The following is a 10,810-nucleotide window of genomic DNA, read 5'->3' as shown; positions in this document are numbered from 1 at the left end:
TTTGGAGAAATCAAACCATGGTGCTTTTTAATGAGTCACCCATAATAAAATAATCTAAATGATTTAAACAGAAATGCCCTAAGAATTGCTTTAAATAAGTCTGAAATGTTAAATTAGTCAAACTGAATGCTCGATGCTGGTGTTACAGACAGAAGAAAGCGAGGTGTAAAACGGAGCTCCTTTATTCTCTCATTGTCTGTCTGGAAGCAGAGATGTTTTCTGTTTGAAATAGCCAGTGCTGCTTATTCCAAAATACCCTTGGTTTGTGTAGTAATTTAAAAAAAATAACTCAGAGCAAACTCTCAGGATTAAATCAGAAGTTTAGTTTATTCACACATTCAAACCCAGGAGGATGTTTGAACTACACAAACATATATAATAAGGGGGATAGAAAAGAGGGGGTTTTACAACTATGAATAACTTGACAGTAAAAATAACCAGAGGAATATATGATAGTTCACGAGATTTCCGGAGTCCAGAAAGTATTAATCCGGGGAGGGTTCTCTCATGGGGAAGTTTGAATTAAGGTAGGTTCCTGGCTGGAGGCAGAATTTCTTTAAGATGCTGGCGAGATGATGAGGTTGATATTCAGAGACATGTGGGCGAAATTCTCCCGAAACGGCGCGACGTCTGCCGACTGGCGCCCAAAATGGCGCCAATCAGATGGGCATCGCGCCGCCCCAAAGGTGCGGAATGCTGCGCATCTTTGGGGGCCAAGCCCCAACATTGAGGGGCTAGGCCGACGCCGGAGGAATTTCCGCCCCGCCAGCTGGCGAAAACGGCCTTTGTTGCCCCGCCAGCTGGCGCGGAAATGACATCTCGGGGCGGCGCATGCGCGGGAGCGTCAGCGGCCGCTGACAGTTTCCCACGTATGCGCAGTGGAGGGAGTCTCTTCCGCCTCCGCCATGGTGGAGACCGTGGTGGAGGCGGAAGGGAAAGAGTGCCCCCACGGCACAGGCCCGCCCGCGGATCGGTGGGCCCTGATCGCGGGCCAGGCCACCGTGGGGGCACCCCCCGGGGCCAGATCGCCCCGCGCCCCCCCCCAGGACCCCGGAGCCCGCCCGCGCCGCCTTGTCCCGCCGTTCAAAAGGTGGTTTAATCCACGCCGGCGGGACAGGCAATTTATCGGCGGGACTTCGGCCCACCTGGGCCGGAGAATCCAGCGGGGGGGGGGGCCCACCAACTGGCGCGGCCCAATTCCCGCCCCCGCCGAATATCCGGTACCGGAGACTTCGGCAACCGGCGGGGGCGGGATTCACGGCAGCCCCCGGCGATTCTCCAACCCGGCGGGGGGTCGGAGAATGACGCCCCATGGTCAGAGAGGTGGCCAATGGATTCCAGACTTCAAGGAGGGCTTGTTGCAGGATTCTTGGTCAGCTTGGAATCCTGCAGTCGGCTGTTCGCAGGTTGGAGATAAATCAGTAGACTGGCATGTTACCGAGTTCTAAACTGTATAAAGAAATTTCAAAACGGTCACGAGTCATGAAAGCTCCTTCCTCCACAATGATTTTATGAAGGGAATATTTGCTGATACTGGACCTAGCTTTTGTTTTATGTCTTATAATATCCCAGTCATTAGCCCCTGAAAGCGTCATTATCCATATTAATTACCCTGTTCCGGTAGATCTCAGACTCTGCTGCAGGGATAACCTGCTTTTAAAATGGACCTTGACAGTATCCGGTGCAAGATTCCATGAGCAACATGTCAAGGCATGTCTCCGGTGTAATTCATACAATGCTTTAGTGGGCACCTTACACATCCAGACATTAGGTGACTTCCAATGGCCATCTTTTGGTTTAGCAAAGTTCATTTTAAAAGAAGCAAAATAGAATAAAGTTTGATTTCTATCATGTCTTACTGACATGTCAATAGGAAAGAGAAGGGTTAATACTAATCAAAACATGAAAGTTTAAATAAACAAAATTCTTCAAGGGGTAGAAAACAATCCATTGACAGAGTCACTGAACAAACAGCAAGATATCTTGTCTCATCTGGACCTGCATGTCCTAATTTTTCCTATCCTAATGTATCACCTCACTTTTCTGCTTTGAATTTTATCTTATCCACCCGGTGTTGGTACCTGTTGCCAGCCTGTCTATATCCACTTGAAATCTGTCAGCGTCCTTCGCTCTTTACTGACCTTCATAATTCTGTGGCCAATCAGTTACGTATATCAAAAACAGCAGTGGTCCTTTTACTCTCACCCCTGGAGATTTTCATCCTGAATAGTTTAGTTCCAAGAATATGATAATGCTATTAACTTGTCAGCTACCTAAAGGGCTACATCCTAATCTCCAATTTATATCGATCTCAGATACTGAGCTCAGCTGCAAATTATTATTTTTTAAAAATTTAGATTACCCAATTTTTTTTTTCCCCGATTAAGTTATTTCGTCAAATAAACCAGGAAAAAAATAATCACATGAATTATGGTTTCCATCTAAATTCATGATATTGTTTTCTTAAATCTTGATAATTGGCAAGATAGGACCCATTCATTCACTCACTATCTTGTGCGGATTGTGACATGAAATTACTGCAGATACCAACTTACCCCAAATTAGTCAGTCTGAGCCAAAGTGCCTGAACTTGCTCGAGTGGCAATCAGCACCGGATTACACATTTTGTCTTAACCTTAAGGCAATGGTTTCTCTTAAGCTGCACCTCTTATCATTTAGCTCAAGGGCGAGATTTAATGGCCTCGTTGCGCCTGACTTGCTGTCGGGACAAGGCCTTTGACAGATTTGCCACGCTCAAAATGCCTCGCGAGATTTCACAGAGTATCACGAGACGCGCAATGGATCTCGCCCTCACTGGGTGTGATCCAGATCAACATATTTAAATGAACCATTCGTGGGATTCTCCCGGCACCCGGGATTAACGGCAGCACCTGGGAGACCTCGCCAGGGCGCTGTTTAGTGCTGGTTTCCTCAACTGTGAACCAGCTGTAATGCCATATAGGGAAGGTCGCTCAGGCCATTGGAGACCCCCGGCTAGGGACAGGGCAAGATGGTACCCTTTTAACTTCACACCCAAAAAGAATAGCTTACAATTTGCGCCTTAAACACTACTACTCCATTTCCCATTAAACAACGAGAAAAGAAACATACAGCTCTCAATTTATCTTACTGTGGAAGAATTGTGGACTCAGCAATAGGCAGATCAGAATTCAACTCCTCTCTCCAAAGTTTCTCCAACAACTGCCTCTCTCCACAGCTTCTTGAATAAAAACTGCCTCTGTCCACAGCTTCTCCAAAAAAACTGTTTCTCTCTACAAGCTTTTGAAAATGTCTCTCTGCATTCCTTGGCTCCAACCAGGAATGAGTTTATCTCCTCAAGCTGAAAAACAAATGGGGATGAATTCTCCGCCGTCGGGATTCTCCATTTTGCCGGCAGCACGGGGGTTTCCCGATGGTATGGGGCTGCCCCACAATGGGAAACCCCATTGGTCAGCCGGCGAAACAGAGAATCCCGCCCATGATCTCTGTAGGCTGCAAAGCACATTAACTCCCCAGGGACTTCCCCAGTCAAACTACAGTCCATTAGTCCAGACTAAAAAAATATATTTCTTCATCAATTTCATCTTCTGGCTGCTAAACGCACCCAGGCCCTGTAAAACAGAATTTTAAAAAAGCGTGACCATTGCAGTCAAACACACTCTTTTAACCCTTAAATAGCCTTAAACGTTGAATCCAATATTCCTAAATCTTCCAGTCGTCACACTTTGTATACATTAATTATGAATTGTCCTTCCCAACTATAAACATCTTTTGTTTTTTTTGCTAGAGTTAAGGTGAAAGTTTGAGAACATATCTGGTGCCTTTCATTAATATTCTTGTCAGGTTATAATTCCCAGTGTTCTATAAAAATCCCCAGCAGATACAATTAAAATAAAATTCAGCGAGATGCATCACATCTGCAATTTATTATTGAAACTGAAATAGTGGAAACATGCTTGCCTTTGGATCCTTAGGAATTTGAATGTAAATCTCTTGACATCAGTCAATAATTCTATTTGGGACAAAATGTGCAGCAAATGTAAAACTGTATTCAGCCTTCCAATATGCCCATTGAATGTCAATTGAATTAGTTTTTGCAGCTTCCCAAGATGGCAGCCAATGTTTTTGTGTTATTTCTGTGAAACGTGGCAATATAAAACGATAATTCCGTTGTACTTTTAATTTGAAAATTATGTTTGGCCCAGAGATGTCAATGAACACTTAACAGACCATGAGTCTGCTTATTCAAGACCTCAATTCGGCATTTGTCATCTGATACCTAGTAGCCTGCTTTTAGGTTACCATGTGCCCGATACCATTTACTGGCCAAGCGGGTAAGCGATTAACTCAGTGTTTTGCTTTACCCGAGTTGCCAGCTGGAGATGTTTGAGGGTTCGGACAAAGGTGACTTGTAAAATCTGTACCTCTTGGGGATATGGAAGAAACTGCAAAAAAACATGTTCTCAGGATGCGTTGATGTCAGCTTACTGTCTGTACTTATCCTGAGAAAGTGCAGGTTGACCTTCTCCTGGTCATTCTGGTGTTCCCAAACTGGTGATTAATAAAAAAACTAAGATTTTGATCTAGTCTTGATGAATGAACTTGTGACGTGACATCTTTTGGACTACTTTTGGAATGTCATTTAATTTTTATATCAACCTTATATTAATTCTGATATAGCAAATGTTGCCTGGGCAGCATTAATCTAAATAAAGCAGGCAAAAACAGGATTAACATGAAGAGGCTAGGAGGGCACAAACTGAAATTTCCTATTCAACATACATTTACACATTTCCTTCCCAGAAGTATAAAGTAGGTTTGCGGTTTAACAACCATATAGTCTTGGCAGCCAAGGTTGCTAATTTATTTTAGTATTTAACAAGTTTACATTGGGAGGGTCACGTGATGAGATTGCGTTTTCGCAAGGCCCGGCTCTGCTCATCTTTTAATCCTTTATTTTATCCTGGTACACATTTCATGTTGCTTTCTCTTCGGTTACCTGACTTGCTCAATGTCCCTGGAAGTTCTTGATTGGTGTTTTGCGAAGAAGAGCAGAGATAAATCGGAAAATTCTCATTTGTTCATGGTGGTCGGAGTTGCAGTGGCGTAGTTACTGCTGAGCATGCTCTTGCTGCGTTGGTGCTGTGTGCATCGAGACGATGGCCGACATTGAAAATGTTGCCTTGGTTGAAGATCTTGGTCGTGCAAGTCGTTAGAGCTCACTTTGAAGAATTGTGGGTATTTTAGGAGATCGCTGGGATGCACTGGAGAGTTCTTGCATTCAAAAGAGCACTTTCCCTGGTGATGACCTACCTGTCTTCATGTCATCAAGACCCTACTGAATGGTGTGTCATTTATCCTGGTGGGTTTGGGAGGTAACGGCTGAGCAAGGTGTGACCATGGATCCGGTTCCTGATGAGAGGTGAGTTACCAATTGGGTTTGAAAATTGGCAGCCATGTTTTGGTAATCTTGATTCGGGGGACGAGGGCATCAGGTTCAATAGAGCACAATGAATCCGATCTTCGAGGTCAGGGTTTCATCCTAGTCTCGATGCTGGTCATGAGGGTTTGGAGGTAGCCAAGCGGATCGAGTCACCCCCCCTTGGCCAGGGCCTAGACTGTGGACCACCTGGGCGACAGAGAGATGGCATTGTGGAAGTGATGGTGCTCAATCAATGGAATCTTTGATAGATCTCCAAAGGTGCTTGCTGACTTATCCTTTTGGGTGTCTCTGTGCTGCAATTCTTTTATAATCCTGGACGTTGTGATTATAAGAACATAAGAACTAGGAGCAGGAGCAGGCCACCTGGCCCCTCGAGCCTGCTCCACCATTCAATGAGATCATGGCTGATCTTTTATGGACTCAGCTCCACTTTCCGGCCCGAACACCATAACCCTTAATCCCTTTATTCTTCAAAAAACTATCTACCTTTATCTTAAAAACACTTAATGAAAGAGCCTCTACTGCTTCACTGGGCAAGGAATTCCATAGATTCACAACCCTTTGGGTGAAGAAATTCCTCCTAAACTCAGTCCTAAATCTACTTCCCCTTATTTTGAGGCTATGCCCCCTAGTTCTGCTTTCACCAGCCAGTGGAAACAACCTGCCCGCATCTGTCCAATCTATTCCCTTCATAATTTTATGTTTCTATAAGATCCCCCCTCATCCTTCTAAATTCCAACGAGTACAGTCCCAGTCTACTCAACCTCGCCTCGTAATCCAACCCCTTCAGCTCTGGGATTAACCTAGTGAATCTCCTCTGCACACCCTCCAGTGCCAGTATGTCCTTTCTCAAGTAAGGAGACCAAAACTGAACACAATACTCCAGGTGTGGCCTCACTAACACCTTATACAATTGTTATGTTGCTGATTATTTACTGTTGTCCTTTCTCTTGCAAGTGAGGGCGAGTGTTGTTGATTATCCTGTTCCAGCAAAATCATATTGAGTCGATTATGTGAAGTGTGATCGGCGCACAGCTTTACTCCTTTTCATGATGTCTTATAATCCTTGTGTTTGTGGAAGGGGAGCCTATTGTTTTCATCACCCCCATTATTGTTTATAAGGAAGATAAGTGGAGAATGGTGGAGACTTAGAGTTGATAGGGTTAGTTCAGTCTTGAGATTGAGGATAGCCACCCCGGGTAGAGCTAATCCATGTCAGGGTTTATTTTGGATTTTTAAAAGAATTTAAGAATCAGTGTCTTTATCCTTCGATTGACTGGGCAGATTTTGTATCTTGGAGAGGACCGGGTCCCTTCCGACTCTTTTTTGAGGTTGAGCCTTCTTTCGCTTCATTCTCTCTCTGTGGTCCTCTTTTGAGCTATTAGAACAAGGAGACTTCCGGTTGCGCCTATGCGGAACTAAGTCGCACATTCGGCAGCTCCCACTAAAAACGGACTTCAGGGCCCCCAACGGCACTTTTTCGATGTTTCCTGACGTGGGAAGGAGATTGCAATAGTTCCCCGACAGTGTATGGCTTGGACCAGGAGCGGGGCGACTATAAAAGTGGTGGTGAACCCAAAGAAGGTGCGAGGGAAGAGGAGCAAAATGGCGGCAGGCGGGGACCAGGCAGCGTGGATGCAGTGGGCGCAGGAACAGCAGGAGGTTATCCAGTGCTGCTTCAGGGAGATTAAAGCGGACCTGCTGGAGCCGATGAAGGCCTCTATCGACAAGCTGCTGGAGACACAGACGGCCCAGGGGGTGGCGATCCGCAAGGTCCGACAAAAGGTCTCCGACAACGAGGACAAGATCTTAGGCCTTGCGGTAAAGGTGGAGGCGCACGAGGCGCTCCACAAGAAATGGCAGGAACGGTTCGAGGAGATGGAGAATCGGTCGAGGCGGAAGAATTTGCGAATTCTGGGCCTCCCGGAGGAGGGGTCGGACATGGGGGCCTATGTGGTCATCATGCTAAACTCGCTGATGGGAGCGGGGTCCTTCCAGGGGCCCCTGGAGTTGCAAGGGGCCCATAGAGTGCTGGCGAGGAGGTCCAAGGCTAACGAGCCGCCGCGGGTGGTGCTGGTGTGGTTCCATCGGTTCGCTGATCGGGAGTGCGTGCTCAGGTGGGCCAAGAAAGACAGGAGCAGCAGGCGGGAGAACGCGGAGGTTCGACACACCAGGACTGTAGTGTGGAGGTGGCGAAGAAGAGGGCCGGGTAAAATTGGGCGAAGGTGGTGCTGCACAGAAAGGGGGTGAAGTTTGGCATGCTGCAGCCGGCACGACTGTGGGTCACCTACAAGGACCGGCACCATTATTTTGAGTCTCCGGAGGAGGCGTGGGCCTTTGTTCAGGCCAAGAAACTGGACACAAACTGAGGGTCGGGATGGGTGGTCAGGGATCGCTGTTGGGGTGTTACACTTTGAGGGGGGGGTTCTTTGCTGTATTTCTGTTTGGTTCGATGAGGGTGGTTAGGGTGGGTTGGGCAGTTTTGGTTGGGTCTGTCGGGTGGGCTCTTGGAGGGGGGTAAGTAAATGGAGTAGGGGTGGATGGCCGGTAAGGGGGGGGGGGGCCGAGTCTGGGGTGAGGAAACTGGGCCTGTAAAAGGAGCGGCCACAGAGGTGGCGGGGCCGGGCAGGTGGAAAGCACTTTTTCACGCACTGAAGGTTGGAGGGGGCGGGCCCGGGAAGCGAGGGTTGTTTCCCGCGCTTGGGATGGAAGGGGGAGGCGGAGAGCCTGTGGATGGGTAATGGAAGAGGAGGGAATGTCCCACAATGGGAGGAGTCGAAGGAGAGGCGGGAGTAGCCAGGGTCAGCAGGAGTCAGCTGACTTGCGGGAGTGCAATGGGGGAAGTAAAGCAGCTAGGAGGGATCCTAGCTTTGGGGGGGGGGGGGGGGGAGAGAACCGGGTTGCTGCTGCTATGGTCAAGGGGGAGCTGGAGCGAGTAGAGGGGGTTGGGACGGGGGTCTGCCGCCGTGGGGAACGGGCCGGGCGTGTGGCTGGCCAAGGAGGGGTTATGGCTAGTCGGTGGGTGGGTAGCCCCCCGATCCGGCTGATAACCTGGAATGTAAGTGGGACTGAACTGGCCGGTCAAGCGGACCCGGGTGTTCGCGCACCTGAAGGGGCTAAAGGCGGATGTGGTCATGCTCCAGGAGACACACCTGAAGGTGGAAGACCAGGTAGGATTGAGGAAGGGGTGGGTAGGTCAGGTGTTTCACTCAGGGTTGGATGCCAAAAATCGGGGGTGGCGATCTTGGTGGGAAAGAGGGTGTTGTTTGAGGCGTCGAGCATTGTGACAGACAATGGCGGCAGTTACGTGATGGTAAGTGGTAAGTCGCAGGGAGAGATGGTGGTGCTGGTCAATGTGTACGCCCCGAACTGGGACGATGCAGGTTTTATGCGGCGCATGTTGGATCGGATCCCGGACTTGGAAATGGGGGGCCCGATAATGGGGGGGGGGGGGGGGAGAGAGAGAGAAAGAGACTTTAACACGGTGTTGGATCCGGCACTGGATCGCTCCAGGTCTAGGACGGGTAGGAAGCCGAAGGCGGCTATGGTGCTGAGGGGGTTTATGGACCAGATGGGAGGGGTGGACCCTTGGAGATTTGCAAGGCCGGGGGCAAGGGAATTTTCATTCTTCTCGCATGTTCATAAAGCTTACTCCCGGATTAACTTCTTTATTACGAGTAGGGCGCTGATAGCGAGAGTAGAGGATACAGAGTACTCGGCGATAGCCATTTTGGATCACGCCCCACATTGGGTAGACCTAGAGCTGGGGGAGGAGAGGGACCAGCGCCCGCTGTGGCACTTGGAGGTGGGGCTGTTGGTGGACGAGGAGGTTAGTGAGCGGGTCCGCGGAAGCATAGAGATACCTGGAGGCCAACGATAACGGGGAGGTCCGAATGGGGATGGTATGGGAGGCGCTGAAGGTGGTGATTAGGGGAAAGCTGATCTCCGTTAGGGCCCACAAGGAGAGGAGAGAGCAGAGGGAGAGGGAGAGGCTGGTGGGGGAGATGGTGAGGGTAGACAGGAGGTATGCGGAGGTGCCGGAAGAGGGACTGTTGAGGAAGAGGCATAGCCTCCAGGCCAAATTTGACCTGTTGACCACCAGGAAGGCGGAGGTGCAGTGGAGGAAGGCCCAGGGGGCGATTTATGAGTATGGGGAAAAGGCAAGTCGGATGCTGGCGCATCAGCTTCGGAAGCGGGACGCAGCTAGGGAGATCGGGGGAGTTAAGGATAGGGGAGTGTGGTACGGAGTGTGGTTGACATCAATGGGGTCTTCAATGAGGAATTGTATTGATCAGAGCCCCCACGGGAGGGATGGGCCACTTTCTGGACCAAGTGAGGTTTCCGAAGGTGGAGGAGGGACTGGTAGCGGGATTGGGGGCCCCGATTGGGCTGGAGGAGCTGGTCAAAGGGATAGGGAGCATGCAGGCAGGGAAGGCACCGGGGCCGGACGGTTTCCTGGTCGAATTCTACAAGAAATATGTGGACCTGTTGGGCCCGTTGCGAGTTAGGACCTTCAATGAGGCAAGGCAGGGGGGGGCTTTGCCCCCAACTATGTCCCGGGCACTGATCTCCTTGATCCTGAAGCGGGACAAGGATCCCCTGCAGTGTGGGTCTTATAGGCCGATTTCATTGTTAAATGTAGATGCCAAGGTGCTGGCGAAGGTCTTAGCAACGAGAATTGAGGATTGTGTGCCACAGGTGATCCACGAAGACCAGATGGGATTCGTGAAGGGGAGGCAGTTGAACGCGAATGTGCGGAGGCTCCTGAACGTTATTATGATGCCGGCGAGGGAGGGGGAGGCGGAGATAGCGGTGGCGATGGACGCCGAGAAGGCCTTCGATAGGTTAGAGTGGGGATACTTGTGGGAGGTGTTGAAGAGGTTCGGGTTTGGGGAGGGGTTTGTCAGGTGGGTTAGGTTGTTGTAGGAGGTCCCGATGGCGAGTGTGGCCACAAACAAGAGGTCCGAGTACCTTTGGCTGCATCGAGGGACGAGCCAGGGGTGTCCCCTGCTCTTCGCACTGGCGATTGAACCCCTGATGATGGCACTGAGAGAGTCGAGGAACTGGAGGGGGTTGGTGCAGGGCGGGAGGAGCATAGGGGGTCGCTCCATGCGGACAACTTGCTGCTATACGTGGCGGACCCAGTGGGGGAAATGCTGGAGGTAATGAGGATCCTCAGGGAGTTCGGGGATTTCTCAGGGTACAAGCTCAACATGGGGAAGAGCGAGTTGTTCGTGGTTCACCCAGGGGACCAGGAGAGGGGGATTGGCGAGCTCCCACTAAAAAGGGCGGAGAGAAGCTTCAGGTACTTGGGGGTCCAGGTGGCCAGGAGCTGGGGGGCCCTGCATAGACTTAATTTCACGAGGC

Source organism: Scyliorhinus torazame, chromosome 14 (assembly GCF_047496885.1).
Source record: "Scyliorhinus torazame isolate Kashiwa2021f chromosome 14, sScyTor2.1, whole genome shotgun sequence".
NCBI lineage: Eukaryota > Metazoa > Chordata > Chondrichthyes > Carcharhiniformes > Scyliorhinidae > Scyliorhinus > Scyliorhinus torazame.
Note: the sequence above shows the minus strand (reverse complement) of the source record.